Consider the following 25,670-nt stretch of genomic DNA (forward strand, 5'->3'; position numbering starts at 1 on the left):
TGCAATTCCATTTTGTTGTGGGGTATGATTACATAAATATTGTTGCTTTATGCCATGCTCCCGCAGGAACGTTGCAAACTCATTTGAGAGGTACTCTCCCCCTCCATCTGACCTTAGGAATTTTATTTGCAGGCCTATTTCTTTTTCAACCATAGCTTTAAGAGTTTTGAAATGCCCAAAAACTTCACTTTTCTTTTTCATAAAATACACCCAAACTTTTCTGCTATAGTCATCAATAAAAGTGACAAAATAATGGCAGCCTCCAAGAGATGCAACTTTAGTAGTCCACACATCAGAGTGGATTAATTCCAATGGCTTCTTACTCTCTTGAACATGTCTAGGAAATGGTTTCCTTGCATGTTTTCCAAACTGACAGGCTTCACATACCTTGTGCATTTCTGCAACCTTGAATTTTGGCAATCCTGCAACAATATTTTGGGCCTGCATTGATTTAAGTCGCTGTACATTAACATGACCAATGCGTTTATACCAAATATCAATATCTGCAACTACACCGGTCCCATGTGCAAACATTGCTGCACTCAATTCAGACATGTCTGCATCCAACGTAAACATTCTGCCCTTCTTCTTTCCTTTTGCTATCAAGCGACCTTTATTTTTCATATCCTCAACAAAGCATCCATGAGGATTAAATCTGACTTGCAAGCCCTGCTCAACCATTTGACCAGCAGAAACCAGATTCTTGGTGATATTCAGGACATGAAATACATCGGACAGGTATTTCTTTTTCCCATCTTGCATAGACAAAGGAAATTTTCCAATCTGCACAATAGGATGTGCAGTATCATCACCAGTCTCCACAAATCCTGGTTTTTCCATTTTCCTTGCATCCTCCATCCATTCTGCATGACCTGTCATGTGGTTTGATAAACCTGAGTCAACATACCATACATCGTTGCTTTCTTTTGCACTTATCATAGAATTATTCATGTGCTGCACCATAAACAAATGCTCATTTATGTCATCACCCTGTCTACTAGAAGATGCATAATTCCCTTGTTGCGGTTTTCCATTCATGATGTCATTCTGCTTTTTATAGCAGTCTTTAGCCATATGACCCATTTTACCACAGTAGCATTCAACATTACTGTTTGCATTTTGGCCTCTTTGCCATCCACCACGACCTCTTTGGCTCCCCCTACCTCTAGAGTTACCACGTCCTCCTCCATAGGACTGGTTTTCTTGAGTTTGCTGCACATTCTGATTTCTACCACGGCCTCCAAATCGGCCTCCTCTACCTCTGCCTCTACCTCTTCCAGCATTTGAGTAGAAGACAGCTTCTTTTGAAGTTCCTCCTGAAGAAGATGCACCACCATTTCTCTGCTCCTTAGAAATTAGAAGAGCAATCAACTCCTCAAAATCAGGAAATCTTTCACGGACGGAAATGGATGTTCGGAACTGTGCATAATCCTTTCCTAGACCATTCAAGGTCACTGAGACTAAATCATCATCTTCCACTGGCGACCCAATGGAAGCAAGTGCATCTGCAATCTTCTTCACCTTCATGTGGCAGTCATTGATGCTCATACTTTCTCTTTGCACATTGTGCAACTCTTGCTTGAGCTGCATTTTCCTGGCTTGCGTATTTGTGCTATACATTTTTGACAAAGTATCCCATGCCTCCTTTGGCGTACTTGCATCCTGAATATGCACAATCATAGAGTCTGAAATGCTGATAGATAGCCAATACATAACTTTCCTGTCTCTCTCATGCCATGCTTTAAATGCCTGCATTTGCTGTTGATTGGGAACATCAGGAAGAACTGGTTCTTCTTCATTTCCTGCAACAAATTCCCAATATCCTTTTCCCATAAGGAAATTCATCATTCTAAACTTCCATGCTTGGAAGTTGTTCTTGTCAAGCTTTTCAATTACAATCTGTGAAAGAGAATCAGACGCCATTACAGAATACTGCAAAAAATTTTGTCACTGCAAAAAACACAGCTTCACCCTCACAAGGGCAAATCTGCAAAACTGGTGAAAGTGGTATTTGACCACACAGTCACTTCCTAGTGACGATTTTGCATAAACAGGAACCAAGGATGATTCTGTAACTCCCAATGTCTCTGCACACAAGCATATGATGCAATTTCTGTGGTAACTTTTCACCGACCTGTAAAACAGTGGTCGCACAATATAAAACAGGGCTTTTTCCTGAGTGCGTGCAGAAAACTTCCACCTCCAAAACAGGCCCCGAAATGGCCTCAAATAAAAAAAACAGGGTCGCCAAGGGCTAAAGCCCTAATCCGCAGCATATATTTCCCTCTTGCTTCACCGCAAAGGGCGTCTCAACCTGAGACAATGCACTCTTGCAATTTCCGGCTGTGCTACCTGCAGAGATCTGCTCCCAAAACAGAAAATGAAAGCAACACTGCTTCTCTTACCAGAACACTGCGAGCTTGGCTTGCTTTCTTGAGTTCCTTACCACGAACAAGGCTCTGATACCATGTCAAGATTGTGGGAGAGAAGGAAGGAGTCTCACTTGTAGCTTTCTTGCTTGCACAATGGGGGAATACACACAAAGGTGGAGGCTGAAAACAGTTTTCCTCTTCTTAGTTGTGTAAGCCAAAAGAACTCAAGTACAAAGAAATAGAAGAACCCTATATATGGGTCTCTAACCAAACTCAACTAACTAAGGTGGCATACTAACTGAGCCATGAACTAGAGTAGATAAGGATAGCTGTCATCTAGCTATTATTCATGGGCGGTGTACCAACCGCATCTGCAACTGACAAGTCGGTGACATAAATGCGCAATGGTCACCCTGGCATATCACGAGTGGAGCTCGATATCTCAACACAATCTCCCTCACCATCAGACTTGGAGGAATGGACATCTAAGTTGGAGTCCTACTTCAATATCTACCCCCACACTAATAATCAGAAAATAATCTTTGCTTCTCTCCACTTTGAAGGATTTTCCCAAACATGGTGGTGCTGTATCAATTGAGAGAATCATCAGTTCATTTTGACTGGGAATATTTTAAAATGCATATGGTCCAAGTATTTGTATCCCCTATGAAAAAATAGCAGTTGGCAAGACGGTGGTACACTCTTGACCAACATAACCTCACTATATGTGAGTACACAAATCAATTTATGAACTTGACCATATATGTAGAGAGCATTAATGATGATGCTAAATTGCACAAGTATATCTATGGGTTGGAACGGAGCCTCTCAACGGATGTCATGGCCCAAAAGCCTACCACACTATTTGAAGCAATTGAACTAGCTGAGAGATATGCAAGGAAGTACCATAAGAATGAAAATTCTACCACACTATTTGAAGCAATTGAACTGGCTGAGAGATATGCAAGGAAGTACCATAAGAATGAAAATTTTTAGCAAGGTTCTAGACAAACCCGCATCCCTTTAAGATCAGCCCCATATGGAGGTGGTTTCCAAGGCACTTCTATGCCTAATAATAGCCCTAGAATACCCACTTACCCCACCTTCCATGTTGAAAGAAAACATGGCACTTTTGGGACAACATTTAGCTCTAATGCTGAGAATAAGTATGCTGAAAATAAATAGTCCACTGCATCACCTTCACATGGCTCCAGTAGCCAATGTTTCATTTCTCTGGATGTTGTCAACGAACGGAAGGAAAAAGTCCTATGCTTTAAATATGGGGATAAGTACACTACTGACCATGCCTCCAAGTGCCCTTACAAGATAGCTAAGGTCAAAGTCCATAGCATGCATGTCATGGAAGATTGGCACAATGATGAAGATGACCTACCCAGCAACCATGTTGAGCATGTTGAGGATGTGGATCACGAGCAATTCTATGACCTGGAGAATGGGTTTCCTTTTGACCAGGGTAGCTGTCCATCTATCACATACACTTTATCTGACGTCCCACCCACCTATGACTTCCCTTTTCTCCATCTCCTTGGATGCTTGGATGGGTTCTTGGAGCCCTAACACCCTACGCATTCAAGGAAGTATCCACGGGAAGCATATCTTCATCCTTGTGGATAGTGGTAGCACTCACAGCTTTGTCAATAAATCAACCATTGGCTAGTTGAAATGCATCCCTACAGAATTACACCACCCCTTGAAGGTCCAAGTAGCAAATGGAGAAGAAGAAATCAGCACACATGCTTGGCTAAAAATTATGTGGCATTGGTTTATCTAATTGTACTAGATATGGGCCCCATTGATGTTGTCTTGGATTATGATTGGCTGAAACAATTGGGGAAAATTGCTATGGACTTCTCTTAGCTCTACATGGAGTTTATGATGCATGGATAGCCCATTCACCTAGAGGGAGTTCAAGATCATGCTGATTTTCAGCTCATTACAGCAAAGCAACTCAAACGGGAGTTTAAGAAATGCTCACAAATCTTTGTCTTGCAATTAAGGACAGTTCAGGTCAGCCCTCTAAAGTATCTAATGATTCAACCTTGCAGGCCCTACTTGACTTACTTGAGAAGTATAGTGATCTGTTTTAGATGCCTACATCCCTTCCCCCTAAAAGACAAGTCAACCACCCACTGGATTTAGAGCCCCATTCCAAGCCAATGAACAAGCAACCTTACAAACTCTCCAAGTGTGAACGTGAAGATATTGCATAGAAAGTCAAGGAGTTGTCAAAGATGGGTTTCACTGAACCAAGTTCTTCTCCTTATGCATCCCCTGTCTTGTCAGTCAAGAAGAAAGATGGCTCTTTCCACATGTGCATTGTCTATAGAGACTTGAACAAAATCACAACAAAGAATTGCTACCTCATCCCACGGATTGACGACTTGCTAGATGAGTTGAAAGGGGTATGCTTTTTCACTAAGATTGACTTACGCTCTGGCTACCATAAGATTTGTATGAGGGAGGGAGATGAGATAAAAATGGCCTTCAAGACCGATCGTGGGCTTTATCATTTTCTAGTGATGTCTTTTGGGTTGACTAACACCCCCACCACATTTTAGAGCCTCATGAACAATATCCTTCAAACCTTTTTGTTCAAGTTTTTGTTTGTTTTCTTTAATGAAATCCTCATTTACAACAAGTCACCAAAGGAGCACATGGCACATGGCAAAAGGGTGTTTGATATATTAAGAGAGTATCGGCTCTTTGCTAAGGAGAGAAAATGTACCTTCATGCAAACATTTGTGGAGAACTTGGGACACATTGTGAGAAAAAATAGCATACAAGTTGACTCGAAGAAGGTGCAATGTGTTAGGGACTAGCCCACTCCATCCAGCCCACCACTTCATTGCATGGCTTTCTTGGTCTCTCTTCATTCTATAGACACTTCATTAAGCACTATGCCACCATTGCAGCACCTTTGACCTGATCGATTAAAAAAGGAATCATTATTTTGGGATGCCACTACTGCTGATCATAGCTTAAAGGACGTGCTTACTTCCGCCATCCCCATCCTTGTTTGTCCTAACTTCCCTAAGATGTTTACCATTCATTGTGATGCTAGTGGGTAGGGGTATTGGTGCAGTATTGTTGCAAGAGCATGGTGTGATTGCATTTGAGAGTTGTAAGCTTAATGAGAAGGAGATGCAAATGAATGTGTATGACCAGGAGATGTTGACCATCCTCCATGCTATCAAGAAATGGCACCACTATTAGTAGCGGCAGGCACTTCCAACTAAAAAGTGACCATTGAGTCCCCCAATACTTTTTAACTCAATCCACTTTGACTCCTAAGCAAAGGCAATGGGTGGCAACATTACAAAACTATGACTTTGACATTTCTCACACTCGGAGAAAAGATAATATCGTGGATGATTCACTCTCTCTCTCGGATGTGGGCATGTAGAGTATCCTCTATTTTAGAGTTGCATAGTGATTGGATTGAAGAGCTTCAAGAAGCTTATTTGTTAGATGATCACCTCAATCACATCTTCCAAAAATTACAACATGGGGTCATGGTTGAAAACTCCTAATATCAGCTCAAGCATGGCCTTATTTGGTCCCATGGTAAGATTTCCATCCCACACACTTCCCCCTTCACATAGAAATCATGGAAGAGATGCATTATTGCCCCACTGATGGTCTCTTGGGTGTTTTCAAAACATATGACATGATTGCCAATAGCTTTCATTGAAAAGGCTTATGGAGGGATGTCAGGGACTTTGTGACAAATGTGTTCCATGCCGAACAGAACAAGGACAATACACTCAAACCCACTGGTCTTTTGCAACCCCTCCCTATTCCAGAAGGGAAATGGACTCGTATCACAATGGACTTCATCATTGGCCTTCCCGTGACCAATAAAGGGTGGAGTAGTATTTATGTGGTGGTTGATCACCTCACCAAAGTTGTAAGGTGCCCGCCCATCGGCTTCCTAGGCACTCTTTTAGCGGTCTATCAAGGAACAAATCTAAGCATCGCTGCCCGGCACTCCCAGGGAATGTTCCGAGTTTTGTCGCCTAGGGTTTCCCGAATCCACCTCGCAACGGAACGTTCACGACCGAACCCACTAGGATCGACCTAAAATTCAGGTTCCTAGTTGTCAAGGTCTCCTGTTAGCATTCTAGCGTCGGGTTTTGGACATCCTACTTTATGCAGAGATACCCAATCCGAAGCAGATCCATGCCGCACTTGGTTCAAAGAGAATGGGAAACGAGAGGGCTGCATTGCTCAACCTCTCTACCCATAGGGCATAGTCCCATTCCGGTCCCCTAAAATGGCATGAATCGAGGTTCTATCCTAACAATTTCTAAGGTCGAAGACGGTAAACCTTGTGAGAAGCCTCCCAGTTCTCTGGGACCACCCTGCGGTAGGATGGACCCGTTGGGGTTCCGCCCACCCGCTTCCTTTAATAGCTTTAATTTTCTAATTAGGTCCTACCACATTTATGTGTGACACTTAAAGTCAGCTTCATTAATTAATCCTTTTAGGGAACAGGGTTCGTTCGCATAACTTATAGCACAGATACAAAAACAGAGCAAAGCAATCTATTGACAAACAAGTTCAAACAAGTTCCTTAACTTATCTTCAAGTTAATCTTTGTCTCCTTCCCATACAAGAGAAATTATGTATTGCTTCTGTCCAACAGAAGTATCCCTTCTACCCTACAAAAGTAACTGGTCCAATTCACATGGCACCAAAAACTCAATCCTTTATCTAGAATAGGATCTCCCAACATGCCTAGATGTTGGGGGCCACGGAGGTCTTCAACTCCATTCTAGACCTAGCAAGGGGTATCCAGAGCTCCAATTGACCCACAAGCTGTCTAGGAGCGAAACATCATTCCCGTGGTTGGCCTTTTCGCCACTCCACCTTCGGCCCATGAATCGAGCAATTCCCTCTCGGGTTACTACGCGGTGCGACCATGGAGGTGATCCACACGTACAATATATCCTTCCTTAATTAAATCCTTTAAGAATCAAGCACAAACAAGGCATTCAGCCTAATATCATTTTCCAAGAAAACATTACTTTATTCCCATGGCGACTTGCCATCACAAACCCTTGCCATGCATTTACTATAAATCACAAGCACTTGGAGTAATCATCCAAACAATAGCTAACAACCAGTTGAATGTAAAAGCATTTAGGATATTGTTTGATCAACCAACAAAACCAATTGCATTCTTTCCAAAACAATGCAAGAGTAGATGAAATAATATTTTCATCGTATATTTGCTCTTCCCCTTGGGATCTAAGAGCAATACTATGCAAAAATGTTTATTAACACTTCCTTCCTTTGGATAGGGCATATATTAAGGGTTCAAACACTATTCATGGTGTAGGTTCTATAGGTCACTTACCTTGATTGATAACCCAACCCTGAATTTGGATTGGCAAAAGTCATCATTAACCAACGGATCTCAAGACATCCTAGTTTTAATCCCTATGATCAATTTCTTGTACTAGCTCTTAGTCAAGTCATGAGGCAACTAGAAAATTGTTCTCATATATCAACAGGTTATAGGCATAACGTGTGAATACTTAATAAGATAAGTGCGAGATGATCTCAAGTAATTTGACTCCAACAGGCCTTGCATTGAGCTAGAATCTAGTTTTTCTTAATATTTGGGCTCTTAGGCTAAGTACTTTTGAAGTATCTAAACTTTAAACTAGTACTTCTCTATTCATGATTCTTAATGTCATATTCTTTTAGCAATTATGCTATTTATAACCCTTGACTATACTTTAATCTAGCACTTGTATGCCCAATCTTTTAATGTCGTTCTTTTGACGTCTATGCCATTCATAACGCTTGACTAATTCTTCCTTGTAATTGCTCTACTAGCAAATAAGTCATATGTAACTAGGTGCAATTATATTCCTTTAATATATACACTTTACAAACTCCATCTTCCAAGTAGGCGAGATGAAATTTATCATTTCCCATGACCTATACTCGTGCATCGTAGTATGGGGCCTAACGTATCTCATACGAGAATCAAAGCAAGCATCTATTAATTTTGAAAATACATTACTTACGACCGGAATCGCAGTTGGATTGACAGTGATGCCTTTGCCCGAAGCCTTGTTGGTTGCAGGATTGTCATCCGCATGCGACATTCTTCGCTTGGAGGCCATCGTCTGCAGGTAGACTCAAGAGATTAAGAATGTAGAATAGATTCAAGATGGGAGATCGTAAGAGAAGATGGTTAAGTCGAGGATCGAGATAGAGGGAATTGGGCTAATTCTCTTCTTTCTAGCCTCTCGAGGTGACTCTTCTCTCTCTCTCTCTCTCAAGCTCTTCCTCACAATCTCTTAGAGGGTATCCTTCTCTCTACCTCTCTCTCGTAGCCTCTCGGGGTCTCCTTATGCTTTTTATGCCTCTCCCATGCCTCATATTTATAGTGAATTAGAGAAGAGGGCTTGCGGTTGAGAAGTGGAGTTCTTTGTGGAGGGGGGATCTTGGAAAGATCAGTGATCTGATGCTCAGATCATAAATCTGATGGTTCCATTGGCTCCGAAAGGGGGGTAAAACCCCAAGACGCTTGGTCCCAAGACGCTTGGTCGCTTGGTTAGAAAGCTCTTTGTTCACTCCTTCTTCTTTTCTCTGTTCAAAGTGCTGTCCATTACTTGTGTACTGCAATCGCAGCGCGCATGATTTCGCAAATCCTCTCTTTATTTTTTTATTTTTATAAAATCTCCAAACTAACTAAAATATCACTTGTCTTTTCTTTTTAAATGACATCCAGTTCTAAAAATCTCCATATCTTTTTCTTTTAGGATAATATCTAAAGTATCTAAAATACACTACTTTTGTCCAAAATCTAATGTTTTTGGACCATCCAAACTATACATATTAACCTAGTGATTAATATAACTCATAAGTCTCGTTCACGTTGTAATTTACGTGAACGGTAGCTGTGGTCCTTGCCAATTCGAGAAAAATATCAGATTTATGACTCTTGATTTTTCTAAATAAAACATTTTAAATTAAATAAAAATTATCAATAATTAATGTTAGTTAGTTTTTACCTTAGTTAGTATTTAGTTAGTAATCTTACTAACTTATTAATTGACTAACTAACTTTCGAACTAACAAACTACATTTTATTGTGTGGAGATATTACATCCTCCTCCCCTTAGAGAAATCGAGATGTCCTCATCTCGAGAGAACGAGGGGTATCATTTTAGAACTTGTGGGTTATGGGCCCACCATGCTTTCACTGCGCTACTCTGATCTCTCACAAACATACGGTCTTTTGAAACAACAACCTATGGTATTTGATATATCCGAGTCTTTTAGTTATAATAGAAAATTTATTGTAGTTACATCTCATGGATACCTTCTAGGTTTTTCCTAAGCACTTGGTATATTCTAGATCACTGGAGCTTGTACAACTTATTTCTTGTAAGCTCAAGTTCTCTTCAAGTTCCATTAGGACAATTGATATAGTTATGTCCAATGTTGTGGCACTCGGAGCATCGGTGTTTAGGGTGCTTTGGACATTCCCTTTTGAAATGACCTAACTCCGTGCAATAGAAATAGCGCGGAGATTTATCACTTGCGGTCACAAGGTTCTTGGTTGTCCTTGGCAGGATTTTCTTCTTTAGACCAAAGTGTCCTAGGATTCTTTTAGTAGATTGGAGTGGTCCTTTATCTTGGAAACTACATTTCCAGATTGTCCTGTCCTTAGTTCGATACTAAGCTCCATGGAAAATTGGCTTTGCTTATAATACTAAAGAATACTTCCATGCTTCAACATTCTGGTAAGACCCAATCTATATTAGTTGAGAAGAAATGACTTAAGAGAAATTCATGGCACATTATAACTATCATTCCTTGCTAGAGTATCTCTAATCATTTGCAAGTTCTAGGCTCAAAATAGATGCAACTCATAATGCTCAAGTTAACTGTAGTTACAAGAGTAAAGTTTATTCCAATACAAGTTGTATTTCATGTCGATAAAATTTCTAGGATTTCTAATAATCCTGAAGTGGTGTAGTAGGTTCTAAGTCTTCGTCTTCATCTGATCCTCTATATATCCGAAGACTGCACTTGTGTAGCTTCGTTTTCTTGGAGGCTCCATATCTTCTAGACTTAAGTTAGGGAAGTCTGCTTGGACATATCCTAGCTCATTGCAATGGAAACATTGGCGATAGGGACATCTCCTACAGATGTGCCCTATCTCTCTACATGTATGGCATCTCTTACCTAGATCTCGAGAGTCATCTTTACCACAATTTTCCAATTTAAATTCTTGGATGATTGGATTCGCTCGGAGTAATGCATCTTGCAAGTCTATTGGACACATTGCTTCAAGACGGTGGTTCAGAGGAGTGTTTAGGCCATGGCAAAACTTGGATACTTGCTGCGCAATATCCATAGGTGATGCGTATTTTAGTAGGGTTACAAACTTTGAGTAGTAAGCTTCCAGAGTTAATTCTAGTTGCTTTAGCTTGAAGAATTCATTCATCTTCAAAGTCTGGTAGGTTGGCGGAAGGTATTGTCCGCGTATAGCATCTTTCAGCTGAACCCAAGTAATAGCAGCTTCAGAAACACCTTCATCTTTGCACCATTGCTTCCACCATAATCGAGCCTGGCCAACTAACTTAAGTTTGGCTATCATTGCTTGATTGGTAGAGGCAGTTCTCGAAGCAAAGAAATAGTCATCCAATGACTCAATCCATATCTCTGCCTCTGCTGCAATGCCTATCCCTTCTCCATCAAACTCGGGTGCCTTAATTTGCTTGAGAATGAATTTCTTCTCTTGCATGTCAACATTCGTGGGTGCAGAAGGTGCCCAACAGTCAAGCCATACTGCTTAGATTATTTTGTTTGGATATGTCTACAAACCATACATTAATCAATCACGTATCATTACAAAATTTTGCTCTGATACCAACTGTGAGGTGCCCGCCGCCCATCGGCTTCCCAGGCACTCTTTTAGCGGTCTATCGAGGAACAAATCTAAGTGTCGCTGCTCGGCACTCCCAGGGAATGTTCCGAGTTTTGTCGCCTAGGGTTTCCCGAATCCACCTCGCAACGGAACGTTCACGACCGAACCCACTAGGATCGACCTAAAATTTAGGTTCCTAGTTGTCAAGGTCTCCTGTTAGCATTCTAGCATCGGGTTTTGGACATCCTACTTTACGCAGAGATACCCAATCCGAAGCAGATCCATGCCGCACTTGGTTCAAAGAGAATGGGAAACGAGAGGGATGCGTTGCTCAACCTCTCTACCCATAGGGCATAGTCCCATTCCGGTCCCCTAAAACGACATGAATCGAGGTTCTATCCTAACAATTTCTAAGGTCGAAGACGGTAAACCTTGTGAGAAGCCTCCCAGTTCTCTGGGACCACCCTGCGGTAGGACGGACCCGTTGGGGGTTCCGCCCACCCGCTTCCCTTAATAGCTTTAATTTTCTAATTAGGTCCTACCACATTTATGTGTGACACTTAAAGTCAGCTTCATTAATTAAGCCTTTTAGGGAACAGGGTTCGTTCGCATAACTTATAGCACAGATACGAAAATAGAGCAAAGCAATCTATTGACAAACAAGTTCAAACAAGTTCCTTAACTTATCTTCAAGTTAATCTTTGTCTCCTTCCCATACAAGAGAAATTATGTATCGCTTCTGTCCAACAGAAGTATCCCTTCTACCCTGCAAAAGTAACTGGTCCAATTCACATGGCACCAAAAACTCAATCCTTTATCTAGAATAGGATCTCCCAACATGCCCAGATGTTGGGGGCCACGGAGGTCTTCAACTCCATTCTAGACCTAGCAAGGGGTATCCAGAGCTCCAATTGACCCACAAGCTGTCTAGGAGCGAAACATCATTCCCAATTTTCACCACTCCACCTTCGGCCCATGAATCGAGCAATGCTCTCTCGGGTTACTATGCGGTGCGACCATGGAGGTGATCCACACGTACAATATATCCTTCCTTAATTAAATCCTTCAAGAATCAAGCACAAATAAGGCATTCAGCCTAATATCATTTTCCAAGAAAACATTACTTTATTCCCATGGCGACTTGCCATCACAAACCCTTGCCATGCATTTACTATAAATCACAAGCACTTGGAGTAATCATCCAAACAATAGCTAACAACCAGTTGAATGTAAAAGCATTTAGGATATTGTTTGATCAACCAACAAAACCAATTGCATTCTTTCCAAAACAATGCAAGAGTAGATGAAATAATATTTTCATCGTATATTTGCTCTTCCCCTTGGGATCTAAGAGCAATACTATGCAAAAATGTTTATTAACACTTCCTTCCTTTGGATAGGGAATATGTTAAGGGTTCAAACACTATTCATGATGTAGGTTCTATAGGTCACTTACCTTGATTGATAACCCAACCCTGAATTTGGATTGGCAAAAGTCATCGTTAACCAACGGATCTCAAGACATCCTAGTTTTAATCCCTATGATCAATTTCTTGTACTAGCTCTTAGTCAAGTCATGAGGCAACTAGAAAATTGTTCTCATATATCAACAGGTTATAGGCATAACGTGTGAATACTTAATAAGATAAGTGCGAGATGATCTCAAGTAATTTGACTCCAACAGGCCTTGCATTGAGCTAGAATCTAGTTTTTCTTAATATTTGGGCTCTTAGGCTAAGTACTTTTGAAGTATCTAAACTTTAAACTAGTACTTCTCTATTCATGATTCTTAATGTCATATTCTTTTAGCAATTATGCTATTTATAACCCTTGACTATACTTTAATCTAGCACTTGTATGCCCAATCTTTTAATGTCGTTCTTTTGACGTCTATGCCATTCATAACGCTTGACTAATTCTTCCTTGTAATTGCTCTACTAGCAAATAAGTCATATGTAACTAGGTGCAATTATATTCCTTTAATATATACACTTTACAAACTCCATCTTCCAAGTAGGCGAGATGAAATTTATCATTTCCCATGACCTATACTCGTGCATCGTAGTATGGGGCCTAACGTATCTCATACGAGAATCAAAGCAAGCATCTATTAATTTTGAAAATACATTACTTACGACCGGAATCGCAGTTGGATTGACAGTGATGCCTTTGCCCGAAGCCTTGTTGGTTGCAGGATTGTCATCCGCATGCGACATTCTTCGCTTGGAGGCCATCGTCTGCAGGTAGACTCAAGAGATTAAGAATGTAGAATAGATTCAAGATGGGAGATCGTAAGAGAAGATGGTTAAGTCGAGGATCGAGATAGAGGGAATTGAGCTAATTCTCTTCTTTGCAGCCTCTTGAGGTGACTCTTCTCTCTCTCTCTCTCTCTCAAGCTCTCTTTCAAGCTCTTCCTTACAATCTCTTAGAGGGTATCCTTCTCTCTACCTCTCTCTCGCAGCCTCTCGGGGTCTCCTTATGCTTTTTATGCCTCTCCCATGCCTCATATTTATAGTGAATTAGAGAAGAGGGCTTACGGTTGAGAAGTGGAGTTCTTTGTGGAGAGGGGATCTTGGAAAGATCAGTGATCTGATGCTCAGATCATAAATCTGATGGTTCCATTGGCTCCGAAAGGGGGGTAAAACCCCAAGACGCTTGGTCCCAAGACGCTTGGTCGCTTGGTTAGAAAGCTCTTTGTTCACTTCTTCTTCTTTTCTCTGTTCAAAGTGTTGTCTACTGCCTGTGTACTGCGATCACAGCGCGCACGATTTCGCAAATCCTCTCTTTATTTTTTTCTTTTTATAAAATATCCAAACTAACTAAAATATCACTTGTCTTTTCTTTTTAAATGACATCCAGTTCTAAAAATCTCCATATCTTTTTCTTTTAGGATAATATCTAAAGTATCTAAAATATACTAGTTTTGTCCAAAATCTAATGTTTTTGGACCATCCAAACTATACACATTAACCTAGTGATTAATATAACTCATAAGTCTTGTTCACGTTGTAATTTACGTGAAGGGTGGCTACGGTCCTTGCCAATCCGAGAAAAATATCGGATTTATGACTCTTGATTTTTTAAATAAAATATTTTAAATTAAATAAAAATTATCAATAATTAATGTTATTTAGTTTTTACCTTAGTTATTCTTTAGTTAGTAATCTTACTAACTTATTAATTGACTAACTAACTTTCGAACTAACCAACTAACTTTTATTGTGCGGAGATATTACAAAAGCTACCCACTTTATCCCCACTAAGTGATCGAGATGCTAAGTTTATGAGTAACTTTTGGTAGATAGTTTTCACCTCCATGGTTACCAAGCTCACCCCATCCACAGCATACCACCCTTAGACCGATGGCCAGAGTGAAAGAGTGAACAAATGACTTAAGAGATATTTGAGGCACGTTTGCCATGATGTACTACACAATTGGGATGCATGGCTCCACTTGGCTAAGTTTGCCTATAATAACTCACCCACTCTAGCATTGGATTTTTCCCTTTTGAGGCCTTATAGGGCTATAAGGTTTCCCTCTCCATAGTCTTATTCAATGATAAGGTAAACCCTACTTCAGCAATGCAAAGTGAATCTTTAAAAGGCACAAACGCACATCATGAAAATCTATGCTGATGACAAAATAAGGCATTTGGAATTCTAGGAAGGGGAATTGGTCCTCTTGAAAGTGCCTAAGTCCCACTACTCCACTCTCAAAGAGAGCAGTGGTAACAAGCTAGCCCATTGCTTCTATGGCCCCTACCGGATCCTGAAGAGAGTTGGTGACTTGGCCTACTAATTAGAGCTTCCTCCTACCACCAAAATCCACAATGTGTTTCATGTTAACTAGCTAAAACCCTTCATGGGCACCTCATGGACTATGTGGAAGAGCTTCTCGCCATAGATAAAGAAGGCATCATTCAGTATATCCCTGAGGCAATCATTAGGCAATGAGATACGCACTTAAGGTCTCAATCCATCAAGGAGAACCTCATCAAATGGCAAGGCCTACCCCTAGAAGAGTCCTCTTGGCACCCAGCCACCATTGCCAATGAATTTCCTCACCTCCAAGAGGCCTAGTGGGCTGCAGTTATGCCCCCATTTGACCACCCTTTAACTATAGACTACACACTATTTTAGAATCATTTTGTACTTACCCAAATCTTAGACATGTGCATCCTGCCTACGTTGAAAGTACTCATCATAAGCTCCATTTTGACATGCGGCACACACCATTTGGAGTAGCCTACCAAAATTTATGGCAATTTTACCTCAGCAGGCCATGTCATGGACAACATGTTGTCCCTAGTCTTTGCCCACCCATTTTCATTGTAATATGGCTCAAAGTAGTACTCTGCACCCCTCCCTAAGCCCACCCATCACTCCCTCCATTTCTCTTTGTTTTTTAGGGAAAAAACCTTCAAGGTGGGGATGGATTGTAACAAGCGGGATACATAGAAACTAGGGGTTAAACACCTAGTCACATTGACCAGGTAAGCTCCGTTTTGACATGCGGGGCACACCATTTGGAGTAGCCTACCAAAATTTATGACAATTTTACCTCAACAGGCCGATCATGGACAACATGTTGTCCCTAGTCTTTGCCCACCCATTTTCATTGTAATATAGCTCAAAGTAGTACTCTGCACCCCTCCCTAAGCCCACCCATGACTCCCTCCAGTTCTCTTTGTTTTTTAGGGAAAAAACCTTCAAGGTGGGGATGGATTGTAACAAACGGGATACATAGAAACTAGGGGTTAAACACCTAGTCACATTGACCAAGGTATATAGGGTATAAGAGTCCTAGATTAGAGAATGACTTATTATCTAGAACATACTCTTCACCTTCATCTTTAGCTTTCATAGCTTCCTCCTTCCTTCTCTCCTCTTTATTGTCTTTCTCTCTCCTATTCTAGTCTTCTCTTCTCTTCTTCTCTTTCTCTCTCTTCAACTCTTCTCTCCTCTCCTCTCAACTTCATTCATTGTAATGGCATGCTAAGTAAGTGGAGAATTGAGGTAAGGGACGTCGCACTCAAACACTAGTAAGATAGAGTTGAGTGGCATTGTGGGAGGTTTGAGAGAAACTAAGTGGTGCAATTGATACTCTTAAGGGTCAAAGCATAGAGGTGTGAAAAGCAAAATCTCTTCATTTACTCTACACCGTTAGTGGATATCACACACTGCCCAGGGTTGTGACTTGGAACCACACTAAAAATCATTGATCTTTGCTAATTCACCCACAACGTTTCTAAGTCCTAATAGCAAGGAGAGGCTACTTCATTTGGATGGTTATCCCAAAACTATGGCTATTGCAACTCATAAAGAGACATTGACCTTGACATGAGAGTGAAGTAGTAATAATACCCTTAGTAAGTGGTGGATGGGTAAGTGCAGTACCCTTTGAAATTGGGCCAAATTTTGACTTTTGATGGAAGGGCATTTAGGACACAACAATGAGAAATAGATGGGAAACTGCCAATCAAACTTGACCAAGGTTTGCAAATAAAGACAAAAGTACTTGCCCCAATAGGACAGTGAGCATCCACAACCACATAGCCCGTACACTTGAATGTTATTGGGAAAAGTGAAGAAACGTGACTGAACACCCAAAAGCAAGTTGTGAGGTCGATAGTGGCATTGTGAGAGTGCTTTCCTTGCCTATATTGACTAGGGATACCAACAAGGGGGAGTGTCTAGTACCATGAGGATAATGCGTGAAGGACCACATCTAAAAAAATTCAGAATTGAAACTCTAAGACAAACACAAGTCTTCTAATCACAAGTATCACCCACTCTCAAAGCTTCATCATGAATTGGTGCTTGCCTAGCCATGCCGTGAGCCCCTTCATATGTGAAATAAACTTGCTTAGATCTTCTCCCTATTTATACTCCAAGCTAAAAAACTCAATCTTTAGAAAGATATTGGAGTTCTTCCCTGTAGCACCATAGAGCCTTTCAAGCTCATCCCACTTATCCTTGGCAATGGAGAGTTGGTCAATGTGATGAATTAAAGATTCGTCCAAATGAAGCATGATCATGGCATGAATTAAAGATATTGGAGTTCTTCCCTATAGCACCATAGAGCCTTTCAAGCTCATCCCACCACTTCTCCTTGGTAGTGGAGAGTTGGTCAATGTGATGAATTAAAGATTCATCCAAAGGAAGCATGATCATGGCCTGAGCTCTTTCATCGTCTTTTACATCAAGGGGATTTGAGGGATCAATAACTTTTGTCCCTTTTATGAAGGGCCAATAGCCTCGTTCCATCATTTTATATTTTATAAGGACTTGCCAGGGATGGAAATCTTTTCCATTGAACTTGCGAATTTGAGGCCTTATATCTGCATAGGCCATGGCCATTATAGGAAGGTCTTACATATTGCTTTAGGCAATGGCAGTGTTTAGCCCTTTACAGGTGGCCAAGTACGAACCAAATAGCAAAATTGATAGCCCTACAAATGATAACCAACTTTCAAGCTATAAAGATGAAAAAGGTTGGAAATCATACATATGTAATATCTCAAGATAATATTTTGGTGGTCTTATTCTTTGAACAACCCTTGATTTAAGTTTTACTATTTTCCTAGGTTTCAATGAGGTGAACTTTGACTGGGACTTCTAGCTCCTCCCCTCCTTGTGGTTTAGTATACGAGCATTTGGTTGAGCAAGGTCAATTAATGACCTCGACACTTGATGAAGATTCTGAGGAGATTTCAATCACATCAGTATTCATAGGGTAGTAATATTGATGTCACTAAATGCCTTTTCAGTGCTTAGAAGCACTCATCTCAAGATTGAGATGTTTAGGTATTACCTTGTCAAGCTTGGTGAGACACGACTTATTACTGGTATTGAAATCACGCTTCTCGGTGAACTTATGATGTCCCCCGAGTGTTTGAGCTACTCACAAACCATGAACACACTTCAGAGCATATGCATCAGTGATTAGAATCACTGTTACTGATTATAGATTGAAGAAATTGAAAAAATAGGAAGCTTGAAGCTTCTTGGCTATGGCTGCCAAAAACCTACAGTTAGGTTTTTGCTCACAACAGCCATAGAGGAGGAATTTATTCAAACCCTCTTAGAGGGAGATGGCCCACTAGGGGGCTAACAAAGCCCCATGATAGCCACCACGATTGCACCCACTACAGGCCGCATGAAGGAGCTGACATAGAGGTTGAGAAATTTGCACCAAATTCACGATTTCTACAATGACGTCTTCTTGGCTGCCCAATCTCCACATTTGACATGTCGTGCTGAAGTGCCTTGTGCTAGGGATGAAGTCTTTAGAAGGAACCTTGAGCTAAAATTCTCTCCTTTGCTCTCCCTAGGTCCTCCAACTGAGGTGGATCAAGGTGTGGCTATGGTGGTCAAGAGGCAAGAGGTAGAAGTTGAAAGCTCATGTGCACATAATGATGTAAGGAAGTTGAGGGAAGTTGAAGGATCAGAGGTGGCTTTGATACCATGTGGAAAATAAGAGTTGGAAGCATGAAAGAGTGTGCACAAGAGGGAGAGAGAGAGAGCTCAAGTATAAGAAGAAGATCTTGCTTAGTAAGTTGTTCAAAAGTACAACTAGTACACTCCCCTCCACTGTGAGAGTGACCTTTAGGTAGTATATATAGCCTCTAGAGAAGTTAGGGTTAGGGTTCCCCCTTGTTCCCTTGTCCTCCAGTTCATTTACACCTTGCTACCCTTATCCTCTACAGTATAAGGAGAGTTCACATGCTTACTTCTCAACAAAGCCAAGAGCTAGAAGAACTTAAAAAGCTAGCTATCACACTCACTCCTTCTTTCTATGTAAATGGCACACTCTCCATCTTCAATGGGAACAAAAGGGCTGCCAAATCATGACCATTGCCAAGTAGAGACACGCTATCAAAACCTCTGAGTATGACCCTACTTACAGAGCTCCTACCTCCTTTAGAATATTGGCTATCACTTGCAATCGACCCTTAGAAGATCATGACATGTTCGCAGGATCAACTCCGGTGACTTCCTAACTGATGTCCTAACCTACATTACCCACATAGGCATTCAACCTCATGACATGGACCGACATGCTCACTTGAAATATAACCCACAGTTTTATGCTTGGCTTATGCAAAAGTGAAGCACTACAACATGTGCTTAATGCCCTTCACCCTTCATCCTCCAATCCTAGGAAGGATTCACATCATTCCTGAGGGAAAGGGGGTAAGGTGGAAAAGAAGACATGGATGAAGGTCAACTTATGATCAAGGAAAACTTTAGTTACCTAGCCCAGTCAAACCCCTACCTCTTGTAAGCATTATACCCTCTTACGAGTGTCGAGCTATTCTCAATTTAGCATCAAATTTAGCCAAAAATATGGGGGATAACTTGGTCACTTGCATTAGACAATTGGATGCCACCTTCACTATGCTTGCTAAAAGCTATGAGTGGTTGGACTTAGGTCTCCTAGAAGAGCTTTTAGAAACCAATGTATGCACGCTCCCATGCACCTAGAAAGAATCTAAATTCATGTTCATCAAAGTCCCCATGGTAGCCAAGGAACTAATGGCCAATGAGATTTCTCAAGAGCAAGCTCGCAAATGGAGGCTAATCACCTCCTATAGCAAGAGCAAAGTCTCTGCCACAAGCCAAGAGCTAGAAGAAGCTAAAAAGCTAGCCATCACTCACTCCTCCATTCTACATAAATGGTATGCTCTCCATCTTCAATGGGAACAAGAGGGCTGCCAAATCATGACCAATGCCAAGCAGAGACACACTATCAAAACCTATGAGTATGACCCTACTTACATAGCTCCTACCTCCTTTAGAATATTGGCCATCACTTGTTGCAATTGACCATTAGAAGATCATGACATGTCCCATCCCTATTTAGATCAAATCCTTATCAAGAGAGAGCTACAAATTTCTAGTAGGATCAACTATGGTGACTTCCTAGCTGATGTCCTAACCTACATTACCCACATAGGCATTCAACCTCACGACATGGACCGACGTGCTCACTTGGAATATAACCCACAGTTTTATGCTTGGCTCATGCAAAAGTGAAGCACCACAACATGTGCTTAATGCCCTTCACCCTTCATTCTGCAATCCTAGGAAGGATTCACATCATTCCCGAGGGGAAGGGGGTAAGGTGGAAAAGAAGACATGGATGAAGGTCAACTTATGATCAAGGAAAACTTCAATTATCTAGCCTAATCAAAACCCAACCTCCTGCAAGCCTTAGACCCTCTTATGAGCATTGAGCTATTCTCACTTTAGACTCAAATTTAACTGAAAATATGGGGGATGACTTGGTCACTTGCATTAGACGGTTGGATGCCACCTTCACTATGCTTGCTAAAAGCTACGAGCGGTTATGGACTTAGGTCTCCTAGAAGATCCTTTAGCAACCCATGTATGCACACTCCCATGCACCTAGAAAGAATCTAAATTCATGTTCATCAAAGTCCCCATGGTAGCTAAGGAACTGATGGCCAATGGGATTTCTCGAGAGCAAGCTCACAAAAACGGAATATAGCAAGAGCAAAGTCTCTTCCACAAGCCAAGAGCTAAAGAACTTAAAAAGTTGGCCGTCACTAACTTCTTTTTTCTACGTAAATAGTGCACTTTCTATCTTCAATGGGAACAAGAGGGTTGCCCAATCATGACCAATGTCGAGCATAGACGCACCATCAGAACCTCTAAGTATGACCCTACTTATGTAGCTCCTACCTCCTTTAGAATATTGGCAATCACTCGCAATTGACCCTTAGAAGATCATGACATGGCCCACCCCTGTTTAGATCAAATCCTTACCGAGGAAGAGTTACACATCTCTAGTAGGATCATCAACTCCAATGACTTTCTAACTTCTTAACTGATGTCCTGACCTACATTACCCACATAGGCATTCAACCTCACGACATGGACTGACATGCTCACTTGGAATATAACCCCCACTTTTATGCTTGGCTCATGCAAAAGTGAAGCACTGCAACATGTGCTTAACGCCCTTCACCCTCTTATCCTTCAATCCTAGGAAGGATTCACTCATTCTTGAGGGGAAGGGGGTAAGGTGGAAAAGAAGACATGTCAACTTATGATCAAGGAAAACTCAGGAATGTTTGTTGGAATGTGTGGACTGCTTGAAGCAAAAATTTTCATTCTAGACTTAAGCATTTCACCTTTCCATAGCTTGCATTCATTATCTGCTTATCTTCTCACAAAGAGTTGTCTCAAGAAAACTAATTATGAGATGTAATGCCATAACAAGAATCTGACATGGCAAGTCAAGACAAAGGCAACAAGCTTCCATTCATGGAAGAAGAGTAGGTGAAGACCAATGCAACCTAAGCAAGTATGTAGAGAAGGTCAACAAGTGCATGGAATTCCTACGAACCTTTGATGCTGACAAGAACCATGGCACTATAACTGTGAGGCAAGGAGAAGAAACCCGCAAGGTCGAAGTCAAACAGAGCCTTGAACTAGTGGAAAGAGCACTGGGCTTGGTCAACAAAATCAAGAGGCAACCTAAAAGGGACGTCTACATCATGCTGGAAATGGACAAGGCCCTAGTCTACACCAATGATGGAATCAACCTAGTCGACATCTTAGACCTTGAAAGGTGCATGCAAAGACAATCCATGCTCTATTCTCCAGTCAAAGGTACAACACTTTATGAGCCACATTGGAGTGCCATTGCTAGAGAGCCTTGCAACCAGATCCTTGGACAAAGTGAATTGGAACGGCTATGCGTGGAAGACCATTAACAAAGGCACTAACCGCAGATGCGAGAGTAGCAAGCAGGGAGTCCTTGACTTCCACAACAAGGAAAGCACAAAAGAAACCATCAAGCAAGGTCTCCGGCATAGGATTTGGAGGTGTGCTCACCGCTATCATTCAAGAGGCCATTGGAGACCTGGAAGATCCTGAAATAGTGAAAGAGACTCCAAAGCACTCCCCTACCCATGAATCACCAGCCCATTCACCACTCCATGTGCAAACCCTCCTTCTCCATAGGAAACCTAGAAGACAAGGAAGCAGCAAGGGTGCAAAGAGAAGAAGCCGAGCAAGTTGCAAGGAAGAGGAAGCAACCAAAAGAGTCCATCGAAGAAGCAAGAGGAAGAGGACGAACGGCTAAAAAAGATTAAAGAAGAATCGCGAAAAGTAGAGGAGAAAAGAAAGAGGAAGCAACTAGAGGAGGAGGAAAGGTTGAAAAAAGAAGATGATGAGCAGCTGGCTTTGGCTATGAGGCTGTCAATTGAGGAGGCCTCCCACCCTCATCAAGATCCAACAGAGAGAAGCCTAAGAGAAGAACCAGGGTCAAGCACCACTATAGAAGACAGGGCTCAAGAACCCACCGTGTTGGGCAAGGGAAAGGCCCTACTATACCCACCATCTCTAGTCTTGACTATCACACCACTTCTTGCTACTCAAGAGACCTCAAGGATCCAAGTGGACCAAAGCAATGTGGTGGCATGGGCACTGTAATTGCTGAGCTTCAAGTAACTAGGCCTAGTGCCTAGTGGTGGAGATCTTGTGTTAGGAACAAAGACGTTGGTTGTAGGGGACGCTGAGTCAAGGAAGGACCCCAAGAAACCTAAGGTGGACACATCAATGACATCCATGCTAATAGCCTTGCCACCAATAGCTCAATATGATGAATATGTAAGTACATGAGCTCCAAGGATACTTGGAGAAGATGAAAGAGGAAAGAAAGGTCGCCATAGTAGAGCTGGAGATCGAAAAAGAGGCATTTGCTACCTATCAGCTCGAAAAGACTAAACATGTGACTGTATATTAGAGGCAGCTGAACAACCCAAAGAAAGAATTAGATGCAAAGAAGGAGGTGGAGCTTAGAAAAGAAGAAGAAGTCACACATGAACTCTAGTCGAGGCAAGCCAAGAAGCTCTCGTTGGAGAAGGTAGAGGAAGAAACTAGCTTGGGGATAGATTTTTCAAGCCTCATGTAGGGACAAAAGGACATGAAAGTGGTCCTTGAGCAACTGAAAGTGACCGTGGATGAGCTCACAAAGGGGTTAAAAAAAGTAAAGCCTTAAGCCCACACAAAATATCCCAAGGAGAAAAGTCAAAAAGAACTACTGCTCAAGGAGTTGCAGCAAGAGGTTAAGGTCCAAAAGGATAAGAAGTCAATCGAAAATATGCTAGAGGTAGAGAACCAACTTCTCAAGGCTCTTCAAGGGCAAGAAAGACTACAAAAGAGTTAGCCCACCATAAACAAGACAAAGGAAAAATGCTTAAACACTTGGAAAGAACAAGAACAAGTAATGGCAACACTATCAAGTGAGCTGGGCGATAATCAAGAAGGATTGAGGAGAAGTACAGAGCCTAGGAAGAGAAAAATATTGGGAAGGGCCAGAGACCTAGCAGAACACCTCGTACTAGCACAAAATGAAAGGATCATGGCAGAGGCAAGTGCAAAGGTAGCGGGGGCGGGGCTAGAAGTCCAACAACATGCCTTCCTAAACATAGTGCTTCATGTGACTCAAGCAGGAGATGAGGACAACATAGAAGGCCCAAAGAAGAAGCTAGAAATCACATGAAGAGCCAAAAGTTATGGGCTCCAAGAACACACTCCTAGAGCCCCAAGCCTAGAACAACAAAGGCAAATTTTGCTCTACAGGTAGGGCTCTCTAGAGAAGACTTGGAGCAGCTAGGAGTTGGAGGCCAAGAACAGTAAGAATAGCCAACCATGACTACCAAAGCGAAACCATCAACTAAAGAAGGGTGAGATTGGGAACCATTGGACAACCCTAAAGGGGCATGTTGTAGAACAGAGGCCACCCCCATCAACAAAAGCACAAGGCCAAGAAGAAGCCACTCATAGAAAGAATCATCGAGGCCAAAAGAAAATGCAGAGAGCTCGTTGATTTCACAAGGAGAAACTTTAATGCCAAGCCACAAGATATGCCTAAGGTCCAAATGCCGCAAACCAAGGAACAATTGCCAATCAATTGGGCACTAGAATTAAACCATGGGGAGTAGTGGGAGAAGGGGTACACACCATTTGAATTCAACTTATTCTACCCTACTACCCTAAATCGAGTGCTACTCCCTCCAATGGTTGAAGGAGCCATCCAGGTCGCAAAGAGGCTGGGAAAGTAGTGGCTAGATGAGAGGGCAAGAAAACCCACACTATGAAGAAGAGAGGTTTCTTGTTTGGTACTGGAAGGATAAGGTCACGAAAGAGCCTAGAAAGGTCAAAGTCTATGAATCCCAACCTAAATGGTGCCAAAGAATCTGGGACAACAATTTTGAGGAATGGATGGCATTTTGCAACACACTACCATATGAAAGGAATGACCCCACCTAGATGGCTTACTTGAGGTGCCTTCATGTGGATTTTGACCAAGGGAAGCATGCAGATATGACTTCCCTTTGATCTATGATATCAACACCTCTCCCACTGCTAAAGAGTGCCTCATTTTTGGAGCTCAAGACCTCTGGCCTTCCATCACTCATTTCCTCGATGAGTTCACAGCATGCCCTGACCCCACCTTCCTTACCACCTATAATTACCTCCGCCTCTTATAACTCCTATTTTTAAAAAAATCCAGCACCACAATAAGAAGAGCGCTTGCCACCGCTCTATTTTAACATCAATGTAGGGATAGGCAATGACCCACCTAATGTTAAGGGCTGCTCTCTTGCCAGCATTTTGCATGAGTCTCTTACAAGATATGAGTGGTAGTAGGTTCTCAAAATGTAACCATCCTTTCCTCTCTAGTACCCCACTCAATGTAAGGATTAATCAGAAGGGCTACATGCTAAGCCTTGCATTCCTTAGCAAATCCCTCTTAGGCCCCCACATAAAGCTCCTGAGCATGAGGATGACATCTAGCTTGTCTCCTCCTACTTGTTGTACCAAAAGAAAAAAGAAAAGAATGCAAAAGAAAAAAGAAAACAAAAAAAAGGAAGAATAAGAAGAAAAAGAAGAAAAGAAAAGAAAAAGCAAAGAGAAAATGAAGAAAAAGGGAAGGAATGAATGAAGTCCACTATAACATCAGAATGCCATAATCACTGCACCTAGGGTTCTCAAGTTAGGTGCATCTGGTGGCCTTAGTTGGCCGGCTTCATGCCTAACCCCCTAGCCCTTTTGTTTCCCCACTCCACACTTAGAGCTCATCAAGGGCATGACACACCTAGGGAGATCACACTCGCCTATGGTTAGACTTGTCTCCCTAAGCTACACACAGCGCACCTCCCCTCTACACGAACTGGGTCCTCAAGTGTGGGGCAACACCCTAGGTGGTCCAACCCAACTCCTAGTTCCAGTGGCACCACACGAACACAATGCACTACATGGCAAGGTAGACACACCCCCTAGGCAGTGCACCTTCTTTCCCTTTTCAGGTGAATTCAACCAACTACAACAACCCATCGACC

The sequence above is a fragment of the Lygodium microphyllum genome, chromosome 3, assembly GCF_053477565.2.
Source record: "Lygodium microphyllum isolate KBCC chromosome 3, Lygodium_microphyllum_v1.1.10, whole genome shotgun sequence".
Classification (NCBI taxonomy): domain Eukaryota; kingdom Viridiplantae; phylum Streptophyta; class Polypodiopsida; order Schizaeales; family Lygodiaceae; genus Lygodium; species Lygodium microphyllum.